The sequence below is a fragment of the Rhamphochromis longiceps genome, linkage group LG7 (assembly GCF_057381845.1).
Source record: "Rhamphochromis longiceps isolate RC_006_pf linkage group LG7, R_longiceps_female_GT1.1, whole genome shotgun sequence".
NCBI classification, from domain to species: Eukaryota; Metazoa; Chordata; class Actinopteri; order Cichliformes; family Cichlidae; genus Rhamphochromis; species Rhamphochromis longiceps.
Genome location: NC_140563.1, coordinates 37,571,572 through 37,589,914, shown reverse-complemented (window position 1 = coordinate 37,589,914; position 18,343 = coordinate 37,571,572). Strand labels below are relative to the sequence as shown.

The window sequence follows — 18,343 nt, the reverse complement described above, 5'->3', positions numbered from 1 at the left end:
TTTAATTTTTCGAGCCACAAAAACAACAACTTTTAATTTTCTTCTGCTTGAGTCTCGGCCTCGGGTAGTTCTACTTATCATTGCTCAGTCAGTTGTCTGTTTGTGCTACTTTTTTTCAAGGAGCAGTGGATTATTGGTAAGGGTGACTTTATGTGTTTAGTTACTTAAGTGGAAGTACTGTGGAAAGTTTTACCTTACATACATAGATCTACCAGTACAGCTTCTGAGGTATCTGTTTACAAAAATGTTATAATCTATTCAAAGGTTCTTTGCAATTTTACATTGATAAACATTATCCTTAACACATTTGGCCCACATAAAGTACTATGGCCATCACACGGTCATTTAGAATTGTTTAAATAACTCGTGTCTTAAGTCCTTCCATCAAACAGAAAATTTAAAAAAAAAAAAAAAAAACATGGTTCACTTTTACATCACAAAATGTTAGAAATATAAGCCGTTCATAACAACCTGAAAGGCTGGGAGTTTAAAATGCAAACCGATGGAAGCAGAAGTAGAAGACTATAATGTCTCAGAGCACACGGTGTCTATTAATGTGTAGACATGTATAAATAAGAGTTTAATAAAGATGCTTAATTTCTTAAGAAATAAACAGGTGGAGTGATCTTTATCAAAAGTGGATGTTGCATCTGTGGCTAAACCACTGTACCCAAAAAAACTTTAAAAATCTACTGTGTGTGTGAGGCTGTGTAAGTAAAGCTTGCCCTTCACACCTGCGTGTAATAAACCATTTGTTGGGGGTTGTGGATTTGGCACCTCAGCATTGTGAAAGTGGGGAAACATGTTTCTGGCTGTGCATAAGATTCCTCCTTACAACTTAGAATCTCAGTTCTAAATGAAATTCAGATGTTTTTTTAAGTATGGCTAATGTATTATTTGACTTCTAAGGCACGCACACACACACACACACACACACACACAAGAACAACACAGAGAAGAAGAAGAGGGGGTCGTTTTACTACACATCATAAAAACGCAATCATTCATCTTCCAACTGTATCTTTCTGTTCTGGCTTTAGAATCATAGGTTGTTTACTGAGCCGTACTTTGGGAGTCATACTGTTGTGATACTGAGGAGAAAGGGGTAAGGTTTGATAGACTAAACCATTACACACACAAAACTTGAATAACCTAAAGAGTGTGTGAGACTGCTAGCTGTGTTGTTCAGCATTAAACTCATCTACAAATGTGTTAGTAAAGAGCGACTTGTACTTCTGTCCCATTAAGCAACGGTTTAACAAATTTCACTGCAAACTATAAAAGGAATCTGGATTTATATAGAACATAGTAGTGATGGATTAAGTGCAGGAAACACTAGTATAAGGTGTCTATTGAACAAATCTCCTTCAGCGTTCAAAATGACCAAAGTGAGGACCACAGGCGTTTCTCTCGGTTGGTTGTGTTCAGGGAAAAAGCAGCTAAATACACTGAGACTGCTCCACATTGTTAGCGAGTTAACTCTGGATATCTGTAGGTTTTGTCAAACTTGGAGTGAACAAAAGCAGAAAAACAGTAAAAGATGCAGACAGTGAAAGTCTGGTTTATTTCATGAACACAATGAAACATTTTACAGTCCACAGAGCAAAGTAGCATACATGATAAATAGATACACATAACATGAGAAGTAAAACTCGTCGTCTTACCACATGTTATATTCTGTAAACTTAAAATAACCACAGAAATTAGAGTTTAGTGTTTTAAGTCATCTATTAAAAAACATGAGTCAACATTACTGAAGTGACGCTTTAACGATGCGTCTTATCACCGTGTTTATGATGATAAAACATGTCCTCTCGTTAGTAGATGTCAGCGCTGTCACTTGTCATGAAAATGTCCAGAGCCAGGGTTCCTCTTTAATTACCATTGATCATTAATAGGGTCACAAAAGATTTGTCACATTATCCCCATAAACAAAATTGCTTTTATAGAAATCATTGTGATACAAATATTTAGATTCTTGATTCACAATGTGCACGAACTCAAAATCTTTAGAGGTTCATATTTATAAAGTATCGCAAATAATACATTTATACCATTGTATGAGCTACACTTCTTGTAAAAACTGATTGAAAAAAGCTCCTGTCGTGACCTTCCTTCTGTGAGGACACACACACACACAGAGAGAGAGAGGGGGAAGATCATTAGGATTGGAGGCGTTTTTGGATTTTCACTTATTGTTGGCTTTACAGTCACATAAAATTCATTCCAATTTTTTTTGCCTTTGCTTCAATTAAGGTGTTTCTTTAAATCTACAGCAGCTTCCTTTTCAAAAAGTTTACTGACATAGTAAGGAAGTAGCTAGGGAACTCAGTAAGTATGAGCAACAACAGCTTAGGGACTGTTTCTACAATAAAGAGGAATTCATCATCATCCGCAGTTCATCAAAAAAAAAAAAAAAAAAAAAGTGCCATTAAAAACAATTCAGCAGATCCTCAAAGTATGGATACAATCTGTTTTCAGCTGTAGAGGTACGCTTCACGTACTTATCAACATGCAGTTTAGAGGCTTGTATTAGAGTGCTTTGGTACTTGGGCCTCTTTTATTTAGCACGGTTATACCATTGTGTATTTAGCTATATAAATATGCTCAAGAGTCTATTGTATGTTTGTCATGCAATTAAAAATTCAAAAATATAATTTTTAAATCAGTAACTTTGCAAATTTAGAGGAAATGTTTTTGGATAACAAATGTGTCACATTTTCAACAGGGTTTGAATAATCAGCGTTAACACAGAGACATTTATGCGCTGGGTATAACAGACGTCCTTACCTTGGAGCAGAGAAACACGGTGTATTGTTGCTTTTCTCTATTGTATAAGCAGCGCCCGACTGTCAGAAACGCTCTGTGCGGGTAGCAAAGTCGGATCCAACGCACATCCAGGAATCCGTGTGAAAGAAAGGTCTCGCTGCAGCTAGGCTCTCAGGATAGTCAGGCTTTTATTTATATTTGCATTCTGGTGCGTTAAAGCAGCCTCTGTGTCCCGCTTGGATCCTCATTCCGAAAATTCAGATATTTAAATAAAATGGTGAATTGGCTAGTGATGAGGAGCCACTTAGATCCGTAAAATGAGGTTTGATTAAATTAAACTCTTATGAACAGCTATGAACTCTACCTCTCTGCTGATGTGTTCCAAACAAGCAATGTTTTCTACACGTCCAAACTGTGTGCTAACTACCTCACACCGCTGTGTCTGGGATCCGAAAAAATAAAAAGTTAAAACGCTATACCTTGGGGGAATTGTGAAGTGCTGAGGAAACTACTGTGTGTCTGATGGGGTGTTTTTATATAGGTGGACTTGGTTTCAGTTGGCCTCTGACATGATAAGATAAAATAAAGGAAACTGATTGTAATGGAACTACAGTGCTGGGATGCTCTTGATAAGGCAGCCTCTTTTATTGTTTTATGACTTGTTTTGCTGACTGTTGAGGGCCTAACTGTAACCAACTCTGTCTAACTGTTGCAGAGTTAAGAATCTGTAGTTTTTAGAAGTAGCACAAGAAAAGTTTATTTCTAAAGGAATACCTGTTGTTTGTGGTGCTCTATTTAAAACTATTAGTGTCATGAACCGAAGTTCAGCGCACAAGCTGGACCCAGAAGCAGAGCCAACACACACAGGAGTACGAGAAAATAAACTTTATTTTAACTGAAGGTGTCCCGGGAGGGTAGAAGGAAAACACGCGTGAAACTCGAGAAACCAAGGGACCGGGAGATGAGTCGCGCAGGAACGCCGAAAACGGGACTGTGGGAGGCTGCAACAGAAACAGGACAAGAATTATTGGGGCGCGGGGAAATAGCAGCATACGTGGGGGAAGAGTATGAGTCTTACGGTGACAGCGGGGCCGTGGGAGCCGGAGGGAGGGGTGAGGGTCCGCGCTAAATTTGCAAAGTTACTGATTTAAAAATTATATTTTTGAATTTTTAATTGCATGACAAACATACAATAGACTCTTGAGCATATTTATATAGCTAAATACACAATGGTATAACCGTGCTAAATAAAAGAGGCCCAAGTACCAAAGCACTCTAATGCAAGCCTCTAAACTGCATGTTGATAAGTACGTGAAGCGTACCTCTACAGCTGAAAACAGATTGTATCCATACTTTGAGGATCTGCTGAATTGTTTTTAATGGCACTTTTTTTTTTTTTTTTTTTTGATGAACTGCGGATGATGATGAATTCCTCTTTATTGTAGAAACAGTCCCTAAGCTGTTGTTGCTCATACTTACTGAGTTCCCTAGCTACTTCCTTACTATGTCAGTAAACTTTTTGAAAAGGAAGCTGCTGTAGATTTAAAGAAACACCTTAATTGAAGCAAAGGCAAAAAAAATTGGAATGAATTTTATGTGACTGTAAAGCCAACAATAAGTGAAAATCCAAAAACGCCTCCAATCCTAATGATCTTCCCCCTCTCTCTCTCTCTCTCTCTCTCTCTCTGTGTGTGTGTGTGTGTGTCCTCACAGAAGGAAGGTCACGACAGGAGCTTTTTTCAATCAGTTTTTACAAGAAGTGTAGCTCATACAATGGTATAAATGTATTATTTGCGATACTTTATAAATATGAACCTCTAAAGATTTTGAGTTCGTGCACATTGTGAATCAAGAATCTAAATATTTGTATCACAATGATTTCTATAAAAGCAATTTTGTTTATGGGGATAATGTGACAAATCTTTTGTGACCCTATTAATGATCAATGGTAATTAAAGAGGAACCCTGGCTCTGGACATTTTCATGACAAGTGACAGCGCTGACATCTACTAACGAGAGGACATGTTTTATCATCATAAACACGGTGATAAGACGCATCGTTAAAGCGTCACTTCAGTAATGTTGACTCATGTTTTTTAATAGATGACTTAAAACACCCTAAAAATAGAGTGAACAAGATTTACATTGGATTTCTTCATTAGCTAGACTGAAATATGACTAAAAATGAATGATGATTTTTCTGCTACATATACATAAGTAAATCAGTGTTTTCCAAATACAGTAGCCTTGATAATGTAATAGGGAAAAAACATCACAAGGTTGTGTGCCAAAAATCAGAACTAACTAAACACGACTTTAAACAAGAAGTAATAACTGAAAAGGAAGATACATTGTGCCTTACCAGCACCAAGTTTTTCTATCAACATACAAGATGTTGTGTTATCATGGCTTTATGATTAGAGGCTTTTTTTAAACAATACCAAGACTTCTTGCTAACATTTTATTTATTTTGCTCTATTAAAATTGATGACAAAAAAGTTCAAATAAACTGCCTCTTGATTATTTTACAGAAATTTAAATCAGGGACCTTTCATATATTTAAAAAGCATTCGCTTTGAATGAAGTCAGACACACTCCTGACAGTAAATCTTCCTGGTTCAAAGAAGCAACTGTGTTGCAGAGATCCAAGTCTTTCAGATGATAGAACAGTTCCACAGATCCATGCCTGCAGGCTGGGATAATTCCAGTGCCGATTGAAATCTTTGACTCAAATCCTGGCCCTGTTTGAAGATGCATGCCCTCTCACTGTGCTCGCATTTTCTCTGGGTTGCAGGTGTCTGGTCATGATACCACCCTAGGAAGGAGAAACCGATAAAGTTAACTATTAGCCACAATTTGATTGAACTGTCAACCTCAACTTGCTCTTGCTGTCTCTCACTTGCTCCCCCTCTCTTTTTTGACAAAGAAGAACAGACTCTTGCTGTAATGGCCTTGGGGATTTAATTAAAAAAAGACATTTCCTGCATCTGATATATATATATATATATATATATATATATATATATATATATATATATATATATATATATATATATATATATATATATATATATAAAACGTGTGTGTGTGTGTGTGTGTGTGTGTGTGTGTGTGTAGAGATTTAGGAGGATTGCTGTTCATCAGCAACAATAATGTCTGTCTTTTGTCCATAACCCCTCAAGAATTTTTAATGGTTGAAAAAAGGTACTATTATAGATAGCGTTTTAAGTGAAGAAATAGTGAACTGTGCTGAAGAAGAACAGAAACGCATACTGACTGATGTACGGTGTTTGCAAAAGTAAAGCCTACCCTTAACAATTTACACTTTACATATTGCAGTGCTGAATGGAGCTTAGGCCATCAGAAGATCAAAGCCAGTTTTCTCACAGTAGAGCTTGAATGTCCTTTTAACTCCATCCAACAGACCACATGACAAATAATGTTCCTTTCAAGGAAAAAAAAAACATTGGAAGGACTTTAAACCTCTGGAAAGTTCTTTCAGGCATTTGGTTCCTTCTGATGCTCAACAGCTTTTCGGTGCTTCCCGAGTCTGTTTATAAATGTATCTGTGCACATGAACAGGTAGTTTTGACACGGCTACGTAAGGCAGAGTACTTGGGGTTACATACATAGCTAAACACTCCAGTACTACTGCAGATCTAATGGAAGACAGCTCTATTCATCTTTATTCCCAGTTCTGATCTGGTGCACTTTTTTCCATCCTTTTATCCATAAATATCACAGTAAATATGTAATCCTGCTGTGAGGCAATTGATTTTTACAATCTGTGCAGCTTCTTGTAGAATCATCCAAAGTACAAAGCAAAACTGGAAAGCCATTAGTGATTTATTTCATGCAATACACACATGCATAGAAAGCCACACTATTGCAGTATTAAAGGCAGCTGTCTGATGTACAGATTGAAACTCAGTAACTAAAATGTCTTTCAAATTGCTTTATTTATACAGTTTTGAAAATCCAATTGGGCGTTGAACTCAAAAGAACAGAAAACCTCAAATTTAAAATTCAGTCTACCAAAAATGCTAGCAAATGCACCTCAGTAAGGAGGACACCTTAAAAACAAGTTTTCAAAATAAAGCACAGCCTTGGGTACCATAGAATTTCAATCCAATTGAATGCTACAGATTTAAACTAATATTACCCTGAGATTGTTATACATATATGTTATACACAAGGTGCAAATGTTGATATCTAGGTGAGCTTCTCACAGCTAATCTGTAGGATGTGCAGGAGAAGAACACAGAGCATCATATACCATCAGAGTCATACCCATACTGCAATATTAAAGTCACTGTTACTGAGGCACATGCATAAATGTGCATATCACACCAGGGGCTACAGATCTTTATGAAACCCAATATTTCATATTGAAAGACTGCAGCATTTTGACACAATTTTCAACATGTATTTAACGTGTAGTTCTGATACTACAGACACATTAAAAAAAACCTATACATACAGCTTTTTATATGTATACATATACATATATAGATAGCTGCTTGTGTACTGCACTGCTGAGAAAGAGCACACAGAGACAACTGCATATAAATATGTGATATGTAAATGTGATGAATATAATAAGGTTAGACTGAAAATTAACTGTAACTGTACCTTTCAGTTGCAAAACTGACGCTGTGTCTATTTTTAATGTCACAAGAGAATTTTGCACAGACAGGCCTTTAAAAACTATGTGTTTAGGACTTGTTTTTGTAAATACACTTTTTACATGTATGTTCTTGATAACATTCTTGTTTTTATTTGTTTTTCTTAGTTAATTTTTATAGCTGTCACACAGGTTTTTTTGTTTGTTTGTTTTTTTTTTGGGGGGGGGGGGGTTGTTTGTGTTTTTTGTTTTTTTGTTTGTTTTTTGTTTAATTTTATTTCAATCAAAGGTCTTTTCCTTCAATGTTACAGCACATGTTATACCATACATGTTTATTCACATATTGTATAGTTATTACCACTGGGGCAAATGAACTCCTGTTGAGCATACCCAAGCTGTTGTCTCTCACTAGACATACCATAATGGGCTTTCTGAATGTGTTGTCCTCTTGAGATCATCTAATTTTTGATGTATTCTAAAAGAGTAATGCTATGCCATCTGTTATGAGCCTTATGTAGTCCTTCTGACTTCTCCAGAGGATTCATGGTGTGTTTATGATATATAATACAGAAGAGCTAGAGCACTGAAGTCATTTATGTTATTTTTCTTGTTTGCTTTCAGTGATCTGAAATAATTGTCTATTTTTATTTAATAGTTAAGCTTTATACAATCACAGATGAAGGGACACAGGCTTTTAATTATAGTTGGCAGATAATACTTGGACTTTTTCAGAAGGTTTTCTTTCCTGCACAAAAATGTAAATTTTTAGATGTACAGTAGTACAACTTTTGACCCAAAAATAGTCTTGGGGAAAAAGTTCCTGAACGTATGATAGAAAGGTGTCAGAATATATAGTGCATCAAAGCTTGAGAGCCCATGCTGACCCTTGTCAATCACCAAAAGAACAGTGGGCAGATCACTGTCCAAATGGGACCACACAGTAATGGAAAAAGAGTGCCTTGATTTAATAAGATAGGTTTTCTTTAAGTCATGTGGATGTGGATGTATCCACACCCTGAAGATATGGCAGCAGTATGCACTAAGTAAGCTTGTAGGAAGAAAGCTGTGTGATGCTCTGGAATATGTTCTTCTGTGGAACCTAGGGTTTTTCCATTCATGCGGATGTCATCTCCATAAGTACCACCGACCTAAACTATGCAAAAGGCCATATACACCCTTTCATGTCAACAGTATTCCTTAATGGCAGTGGCTTCTTTCGGCAGAATAATATGTGCAAGCTGTACAGAAGGGTTAAAATCATTTTGCACACCCCTAGGTTCATGACTATTATTAATGATGGCTTTGATGTTTAGTTTAATTCAGGAAGGGTTCCACGAAATAACTTTTCTTTATGGATTAAAATGCCAATATAACTGTAACAGAATTTTTGCTTGGGCTAAAAAAATATTAAGAATTATTTTTAAAAGTTGGTCATACAAGGTATGACCAACTAGCAGTCTGAAATAATTTAAGATTCCAAATTAAACAGATTTTATTTTAGAAGCTTCAACTTGAAAATGTTTGACTGATAATAACTAGACTTAAGTATCAAGAATACTTCACTGTAGCCATAAAACAATAGTTGCCAATTTAATGGGTGATTTCATATGTCTACTCACAGTTATGTTTACTAAATTTGAACTGAAGTGTTGTGTATCCTTTTTAACACCACTGGTTAAGTTCAGTTATTAGTGAGATGTGGATCTGAGTGATAATCCTTATTTGTTAGTGGCATGCACTAGCAATCTAGTCAGGTTGTGCCCCTACAGTTAATGTTTAAATAAGGGGTTAAGAAAACATGTGAAAAGCCAGGTGTGTACAATGGTATTAATATAGCATGTTTGCAATGTGCCAAATCATTTCAAAATGTCACACACCTATTGGGTGACTGTCATCAGTGCTTTTCGCTGTTGGCGACCATTCTCTTTTGTTTCAATTTGTTCAGATGAAAATTGGACTGTTTGTTATTCAACTGTTATCAGCAGCAGGCGTTGTAGCTTCCTCACCCAACCTGCTAAATTCAAGTTGGGTATGGTTCCAAATCCATGTATTTAAGACTGATTTCTGATGGAAAAGGTTTTATGCCAACTCAAGTAACACGGTCTTCACCATGCTATTCTCTTGTCAGCTTCACACTGGCTATGTGTGAGTCTGTATGTATTTGTTGGTTGAGGTTGGAGAAACTATTGTGTTGACATAAATGAGGGCAGGGTGGGGTTCTACTGGTAAAGAAGCCTGTATGGTGGTCTGACTGAACTTTGACATGGCCATACACACTACGTAATTGAATGCTAGAAACGTTTTACTATAGTACCGAATAGTTTACCACTGCACTCAACCGTTTCTATATAAAACAGAATATACATTGTGTGCAGAGTTTTGAATTAAAAATGTATATAAAAGCATTAACAGGATAGAAAGATTATTGAAGGACATACTGCTTGCTTCAATCAACTCATACAGCAGTATGTTCACAGACTATCTAGACCCATTTTATTGTAAGAGATAACAGCTTGGTAATATGTATATTTGTAGAAGTTTGATACATTTGCAAAACTTCATAAATGAGCACGACCCTCCAAAACCCTGCATATGTTTAGTTTAACATGTTAAAATGATTTTGAGGTTGAAAGTTCCCATGGGTGTATTGTTGGAAGAAGTTGGAAGAAATCTGAGCCTGAGGGTGGAAATTATTCTCCCTTTTCACTAAAGGAATTTTATCAGACTTGACCAGCAATCTGTGCTATAATTGGCTGCAAGATACAAACAAACTCAAACAGTCTTCATGGGCCTTACTTGGTAAGTGTATCCAGAGGCTGTATTAAAATCCACATACCAGTCAGTATTGTGTCAGTTGGATACGGTGAAGCCAATATGAAATGTTATATATCCAGTACTTCCAACAACCATTTTGAGATTCATCTGATTGGACATGTTGCACATGCATGCCCTGATAAAGAACAGCCCTTCAGCTCACAGAAAATACTCCAGAGAACGTAAAATATGTTATGTTCATATGGTGTTTTAAATTAAGTAAACTTTATTAACATTTTTATTGAAATAATGGCCATATGTAACTGAGATACAACTTGCAGTTTGTGGCTAATCCTGGAAATGTATTTATAGATATATTACGTTTCAAATATACAGGATTGATTGATTGATTGATTGATTGATTGATTGATTGATTGATTGATTGATTGATTGATTGATTGATTGATTGATTGATGTTCAAAATAAATAAACTTGCTCTTGTAATAATACAGCCAGGGAAAATAAGGAAAGCATCATGCAGATTTACATGACTAATAAATTTCAAGTTGTTTTCATTCATCATTTTCATGACACAAAGAGCTGCTGGCAGCTTTATTGTTTATGTTGCACTTTTTTCTGTACCTTGTCCTTCTGCCTTCAGCTTCTTTGGGATGTGAACTTGGTAGATAGCTTTTAGGTTTTGTAAGACTCGGGAAGAAAAAAGAGACAGAAGACAAAAACTGTTGCTTAATAGAACATTACTAACATAAAACTACAGGTTTAAATATTACAAATGAAATAAATTATAAGACAAATCAATTGATTAGCATCGTATATTATGCATTTCTAATTGTGCATTTTTTTATACTTTTGTTATTAATGCTTTTTTTTTCATTTTTAGTTGTTAGAACATAGCTATGTTTTCTTAGCTGATATGCTAAAGAACAAAAATAAGGATAAGGTTTTAAATGTTCCTGTTAAGTTGACTAAGATTAAAATTTATTCGTCAGGTTAAGATGACAATAATGATTCATCCTTAATCACAAAGAAGTTGATGGTTGTCCTGAGAAGCATATCAGATACTAAAGAAGAAGATAGCAGATATTATTTCAAATATTTAGGATTTACAAATGCATTAACCTTCTATGTATTTTGGTTATTATACTTGTATTATTACTTGTATTATTAATAATAATATATTATTATTAATATTGTTTTTAATGTCACACGACATGTCACAGCAATAAAATGAAGAGTAAAAAAGGTTTTGACCTTTGACCTGGTGCTCAAGTAATTGTTTTTCCTAAGAAGCAAAGCTGCCTGGGACACAGCAACAGGAAATGCGCTACTAATCCGACTTCTTCTACTTCTGAATTCTATTTATCTTCGGAACACCAGGTCAGATGTTCCAACACAACTGATTCAAATGTTCATCCTGTTATCAGACAGCCACAGCATTTTATACCCAACTGATCATTTGAATCAGCTATATTGGAGCATGTTGGACCGTAGTCATCAGGGTAACCTCTTTGTTAAACCACTGAGAGCACGGATTGGTTACATAAGTAGTCAGACCATCTTATTCTAATTTACAAGAAGAACATAAGAACTTATTTGGTGGAGGAAAAAAATATAATCAGACTGTAGGATCATTCCCTCTGTCAGTGAGGACAGTTAACTTGATGAAAGTTAACTGTCCTTAACTGAGGAAGAGTACACCCCAGAATCAAAAAAGTAGAATTAAATGTTATAAGATTCAGGGGTACATGTCTATACAGGTTGGCTGTAGCTCAGGAGGTAGAGCAGATCATCTACTTCATAGGTGTCAAACTCTGGCCCGCGGGCCAAATGTAATTAGGCTGCGGGCCAAATCTGGCCCACGGGCCAGAGTTTGATACCTATGAAGTAGATAATCGAAGCCATACCAAATTACTATTAGAGCTGGCCTACTGGTATTATACAGCTAATATGTTTTAGTATTGAGCTTTGCTTGTTCCATATTCAGTTTTTGAGCAAAGCTTGTTTGAGTCCATAAGAAAAGATTCATTCTTAAATCTGGAGGAAGATTTTTTTTTTTCAATAAATATTAATGTTAGCCCGCGACTTTGTTCCAGTTTTGAATTTTGACCCACTGTGTATTTGAGTTTGACACCCCTGATCTACTTGGTTGGTGGTTTGATCCCTGGCTCTCTCTAGTCTGCATGCAAAATCATCTCTGAGGCATGAAAGTGTGTGAATTAGTTAGTAAGTACTTAAAAAGCATAGAAGGAAGTGCTTGTGCGAGTGGGTGAATGTTGCATGTTCTATCAAGCAGAGAGAGTAGAGAAGCACTATATAAGAATCAGTCCATTTACCATATGAGGGGACAGAGAAATAGGGAGGAATAAATGCAAAGAAAATTTTATCTTTTTGTAAATTGCATTGGGTACATTAATCAGGTGATAAGCATGTTTAGAATAGATTAACAAAATATTTTCTCTCCGTTATCAACAGGACATGAGCTGTGAATATTATTTGCAGGGAAAAATGGCAGGAGGTGCGAAGGGAATCAGCAGGAAATGGTAATAATAGAGATGTTTTGAGAACTGGTGAAACTCTCATGGGCACTGTGTTTCATTATTGCAGTCATCAGTGTATCCTGATGTGATCTTGTCTTGTAGCTTTGACAAAGCTGAGGCTGAGACTACGCTGAGACTTCTAACTGGGGAATTAAGTTGGGCCTCAGCCCAGTTGTGTGAGAAGAAAGCATAAAAACATAGACCAACAGTTGAATAACAACTATTGGAGAAGGTATAGCAGAGCATGCGTGATGTATGCTTCTGGGTGTTAAAACATAATGTATGTAAAACATACTGAGCTCAGAGACTGACCTAAAGATGTAATGTAGAGAGACAATATTTAGTGGATATGGATAAAGGATGTGGATCATGTGGTTATGTGGAATATCATTATCAGGTGATAACTCTAGGTAGTACATGAAGAGATACCTCAGGAATACCCACTAAAGCAATCAGTCACATAGAAGGCTTTGCTCCAGAATCCAGCTCCCATGAATTCTAAAGTCACTAATGATGGCACATACCATCTGGAAATTATGAAGGCTGAAAACAATGAAGATTACAAAGTACCCCTAATTTATGAGATATGATTGATCACAAATGACAAACTCAATACCTTTCTATTTTTAAATCTCTTTTATACCTTAAAACGTTTTTTTCTGTTGTAAGGGATAGATGGATTACAGATAGATCTTATATATATAATGGTTGTGATCTTAACCATGCCTCAACCTTCAAACAATGCACTGAAATGCATTCATTTTTTTTATTTAATTAAACTAAACATGTTAAATCATTTTATTAAAAAGTGTAATTTCATTTTAATTAGCCAGAGTTATTTCAAAACTGTTGACTCCTACTTGTATATGTTGTGAGTTTTTTTTTTTTTTTTTTGTTTAGGTTGGGGTTTTTTTGTTTGTTTTGTTTTCATATCGTTAAATTGTTTACTATAAGCTGTATTTGTATTCATTATAATACAAAAATAAAGGCTGACCCCAGTGAGGGTGTTAAGGAAAAGCAGCTAGCTTGAAATGCACAGTGCACTATGATGTCACAGAGGAGAGTGAGAGGAATCCTTTGACAAGGCTGATTCTTTTCATTGCCTGAAACCTTGCTTAGTTGATTCAAACAGGTTGGAAACTCAAGTTATAAATGGAGAAAGGCAGACAGGAGAAAGATAACTGAAGGCAAAAAAAATGAGGTGGTTATATGGCAAGCCAAGAGAAATGGTGGTAGGTATTGTAAGAAAATCAAACCAAGCTTACAATGTGTGGAGGTCTCAAAGTTGAAATATATATTTCTAAAGTGCTCACTTCAACATGTTCTACTGAGCCATAGAAAAAGAGGAAAAAAAGTCAAAGTAAAAAATTGGATTTGACCAAGGCTTCCACAAACACAAAATGTCACTTCTACTATTTTTAAAAAGAGAGGACATCAACACATTTTAATTATTTTTTATGAACATCTATTATGGATTGTTCCCTGATCTTTGATAATCATTTCCACACTTATTCTTGTACACTGAGTAACTTGTCAGGTCAGGATTTGTATAGCAATATTGATCAAACAAGAAGCTATTTTGCAAAGAATGCTTTGATGCAAGGATCCAATACAGACAGTGTTGCAGATTAGTGAACATTTATTTACAGGGTGCTTTCTGTCCAAACTTTGGCCAGAGTCACTTTTCAGCCTTCCACTCATGCCTGCACAATCCCCTCCTTCTCCCTTCAGGTCCCAGTATGCTACAGAAAGAGGGAGGCACAATGGAAGTAATTAGCAAGTACTTATTTGCCAGTTTTGTAAAACATTTTCTTAATCTAGACATATGTGAAATATTATTAAGCTACATATAACTTTAAAACCACTAGGAGGTCCATCTCTGCCATCATTACGAGTTATATGTTGAAAAGTTTTGCAAACTTATTCACTGACCTGTAGGCATCATATCAGTTGAGTAAAAATACAAACAAGTAACTGCAAATTACAACACTGACTTTTTAAACTCAGTGGGCTTTTTTTGCTTTGCTTTTTTGGGGGGTTTTTTCACAAATATATTTCTAAATGTGGTGCTTTTATTCCACGCTAAACCTGCATCATCTTGCAATGTGTTGCGTTCCTGACAGCAGTGAAATTTCTGTGAATGTACATACATCACAGCCAAAAAAAAACATGGCTGTATTCATGTTCATATACAATACTAGTTCCAAAAAGTATCAATATTTTATTAACAACATGAGGGATAAATAGTATTTAAATTGAGAAAATTTGCTATTTCATCAAAAATATTAGAATTTAATTGCATTAACACATCTAAAAAGGAGTAGGACAGCATCAACTAAAGTCAGAAAAGTAACAGGTACTATAAAGAAACAGTTGGAAGAACACTAAGTAGCTAATTAATTGGCAATAGTCCATTAACATGATTGTGTATAAAATAGCATCTGAAAGAGGCAGTTTCTCACAAGTAAAGATGGGAAGAGGTTCAACAATTAGAAAAAAAAGACATTTTCAGCATCATCCTGAAAGGTACATTCAGGTTTTATAACAACATCGTATCTCATCTAGATGGCTTATTTTTCAAGGAAAGCCTTGAATATTGCAGCAAGACAATTCTGCTGCCCTCAGGTGAATGTATGGCTATTCACCCTATGCAGCGAGCTTAACATAAGAGGAGATGGTTCCAGGAACGACAGGACACATCGCTTTGTCTTTGTGTCTTTAACTGAAGACCGTTTTTTCCTCTTTTAATTTGTAAGACTGTGAACATGCAGTAAAATAATACGTAAGCATCAGTATCAACATATTTTGTAAACAAAACAGAAGTTAGCAACATAGCTTTCCTTATGCTTTACATTCATCGTTAACATCTTTCCTTATACGTTCAAATAACCTTTTAAGTAACATGAAAGTAACAAATCTTACAGAAAATGAAGCTAGACATTGCTTACTTACAGATTATGGCTCAACAAACTCCCCAACAATGTACACTGGGCTTAAAGTTTTGCAGCTTGTTCTCTGCTCCATGCATTTTCTCCCACTGCCTGCGTGAACTTTACCTGCTGCTTACAACACATCACCAAAGGGGGCAGTGTAGTGCACACCAAATAACCAAAGAAGAAGCCACAAACTGAAGGGGTAATACTGCTCACTATTGGGAAACCTGAGAAATGCGCCAGCCAAAGAAAACCAACAAAGCAACAACCGAGGGGCAGAATAACAATACTAAACTGGATACCAACAACAAAAGATGGTGTTTTTTGAGATGTGTTACTGCCATCTCTGCCATCATTTTCTAAAACATGGACACAGCCATGGAATTTTCTTTTTTAAAATTTTTAATTTATGTATTGTTGCTGTCATACCTAAGATAACGGATAATACTAAATTTAGAAGTTAGTAATAGTTAAACTGTCATGTTGTGCTGGGGTCGACACAATGAAGGACCCAAACGCAGGATTTGCAGACAGAATAATTAACTAAGGGAGGCAGCTGTATTGCTGTAGCAAAACAATCCAAAAATAAGAGTGCTAACCAAAATTCAGACAAGGAGAAACTAGAAACATGGCACTAAACTGGGAAAACTAGAACTAGGACTGTTCAAGGCACACAGAGGAAAACACAGAGCACGGTGAGGGTACGACGAGACAACAAGCAGGGGAAGACTGAGGACCAAAATTCACAGGCAGGATAACAAGAGGACGGGGAATGGGTGGAAACACAGCGAGGACTAATCAGATGTAACAAGACAGCCAAAACACTGAACACAGGACAGGACTATCAAAATAAAACAGGAAAACACACACGACAGGCACAGACACAGAGCACAAGGACAGGAGTGACATGGGGAATAAGAAAATAAACATGAAGACAGAACTAAACCTACACTAAACATGAGGGGCACAGGGGAAAAAAAACCCAAGGACTAGAAATTAAGAAATACTAGCCTTCCTGTCTTGTTCGGGTCAAATCTGACCAATTTACAACTTAAAACACTCATAAATATTGTGTTTTACATCTGATTGCCTCAAGGCCTTATGACATTCTCCACACTGCACATTCTGCACTTGAACATATAAAAGTGATGATCATCCCTTTCATTGAATGTTGACTGTTTTATATCAACCTTGTTACTTCTGTGGTGTTCCCAGTCAAAAGTGACTGCCATAGGAAATAAATGTGAATCCTGGGTCACCGACCCAGGACTCTGACAAAAACTTTGGGAAAGACTAAGACAGTCATGATATAAGCATGTACACACACTCACCCACATAAAAATAAAATAAATTATCCATCCATCCATTCGCATATCCTTTTCAGAGTCGCGCTGGGCGCTGGAGCCTATCCCAGCTGTCATAGGGCGAGAGGTGTGCAAAGTAAAGTGTGTAAAGTGTGCATGTTAGTCCCCGTAGGGAAATAGTTCCTCTGCATTTAACCCATTCACCCAGTGAAGCAGTGGGCAGCCACCAATGCAGCGCCCGGGGAGCAGTGTGTAGGGACGGTACCTTGCTCAGGGGTACCTCAGGGTAGCCGTTCAGTGGAGTCGAACCACCGACCTTCCGATCATGGGGCCACCACTCTACCTACTGAACTATCCCTGCCCTGTATATCCCGCCCTGAGCTATCCCAGGTGGGCAGTCTGTCGCAGGGTTAACACACAGAGACAGACTACCATTTGCGCTCACATTCACACTTATGGGCAATTTGGATTAATCAGTCAACCTATCCCCACAAACTGCATGTCTCTGGACGGTGGGAGGAAGCCGGAGTACCCGGAGGGGAGAACATGCAAACTCCACACAGCCCGATGGTGGAATTGAACTCAGGACTTTCTTGCTGTGCGGCAACAGTGCTAACCACCATGCCACTGTGCTATAAATTATATAACATTTTTATATCTATATCTCTAAAGAAGAGATATGTGTAGCAGCAAGCTGGGCTTCACCTTTGATCTTTGCAAGGTTTTACAGGGTGGATCATCATCATCATCATCATCATCATCATCATCAACTTTATTTATAAAGCACTTTAAAACAACCACAGCTGACACAAAGTGCTGTACATTGGAACTGTAAAATAAAATTACATGAGATATAAATAAAAAACAAATAAAAGAAGAGTGAAATCATTAATTAAATAACTACTTCAATTAAAAGAGAAAACTAAGTCTCACTGAGGTTAAAAGCCAAGGAATAAAAGTGGGTTTTCAGACGTGATTTAAAAGTGGACAGTGAAGGGGCCTCTCTAACATGCATGGGCAAATGATTCCATAATTTTGGAGCCACAATAGAGAAGGCCCTGTCCCCTCTGAGCTTCCTCCTGGATCTCGGTACCTCCAGGATCAGCTGGTCAGCTGACCTGAGAGACCGACAGGGTATGTGGGGATGAAGAAGCTCAGAGAGGTAAGGCGGGGCAAGACTGTGAAGGCATTTAAAAACAAACATAAGAATTTTAAAATTAACTCTAAAAGACACAGGCAGCCAGTGCAGAGAGGCTAGCACGGGGGTTATATGCTCTCTTTTTCGAGTTCCTGTTAGGAGTTGTGCAGCTGCATTTTGAACATGTCAAGAGAGGTTTTATGGAGATGCTATCCTTGTGTTTTAGTGGCAAATAAATTTGGCAGTCATCGGCATAACAATGA

The 18,343-nt window shown here is 36.7% G+C and overlaps 2 long non-coding RNA genes across 2 annotated transcripts; both read right to left on the bottom strand.

The window, feature by feature from the left end:
• Positions 1–1,536: 1,536 nt before the first annotated feature.
• On the bottom strand, positions 1,537–3,491 carry LOC146665799 (uncharacterized). Its single transcript, XR_014912414.1, has 2 exons — positions 2,791–3,491; positions 1,537–2,117 (listed from the first exon to the last, which is right to left on the bottom strand). It is a non-coding gene; the product is annotated as an uncharacterized LOC146665799 (long non-coding RNA).
• A 58-nt stretch (positions 3,492–3,549) lies between these two features.
• Positions 3,550–15,738, bottom strand: LOC146665798 (uncharacterized). Its single transcript, XR_014912413.1, has 3 exons — positions 15,658–15,738; positions 14,353–14,447; positions 3,550–5,584 (listed from the first exon to the last, which is right to left on the bottom strand). It is a non-coding gene; the product is annotated as an uncharacterized LOC146665798 (long non-coding RNA).
• Between the last annotated feature and the right edge of the window lie 2,605 nt (positions 15,739–18,343).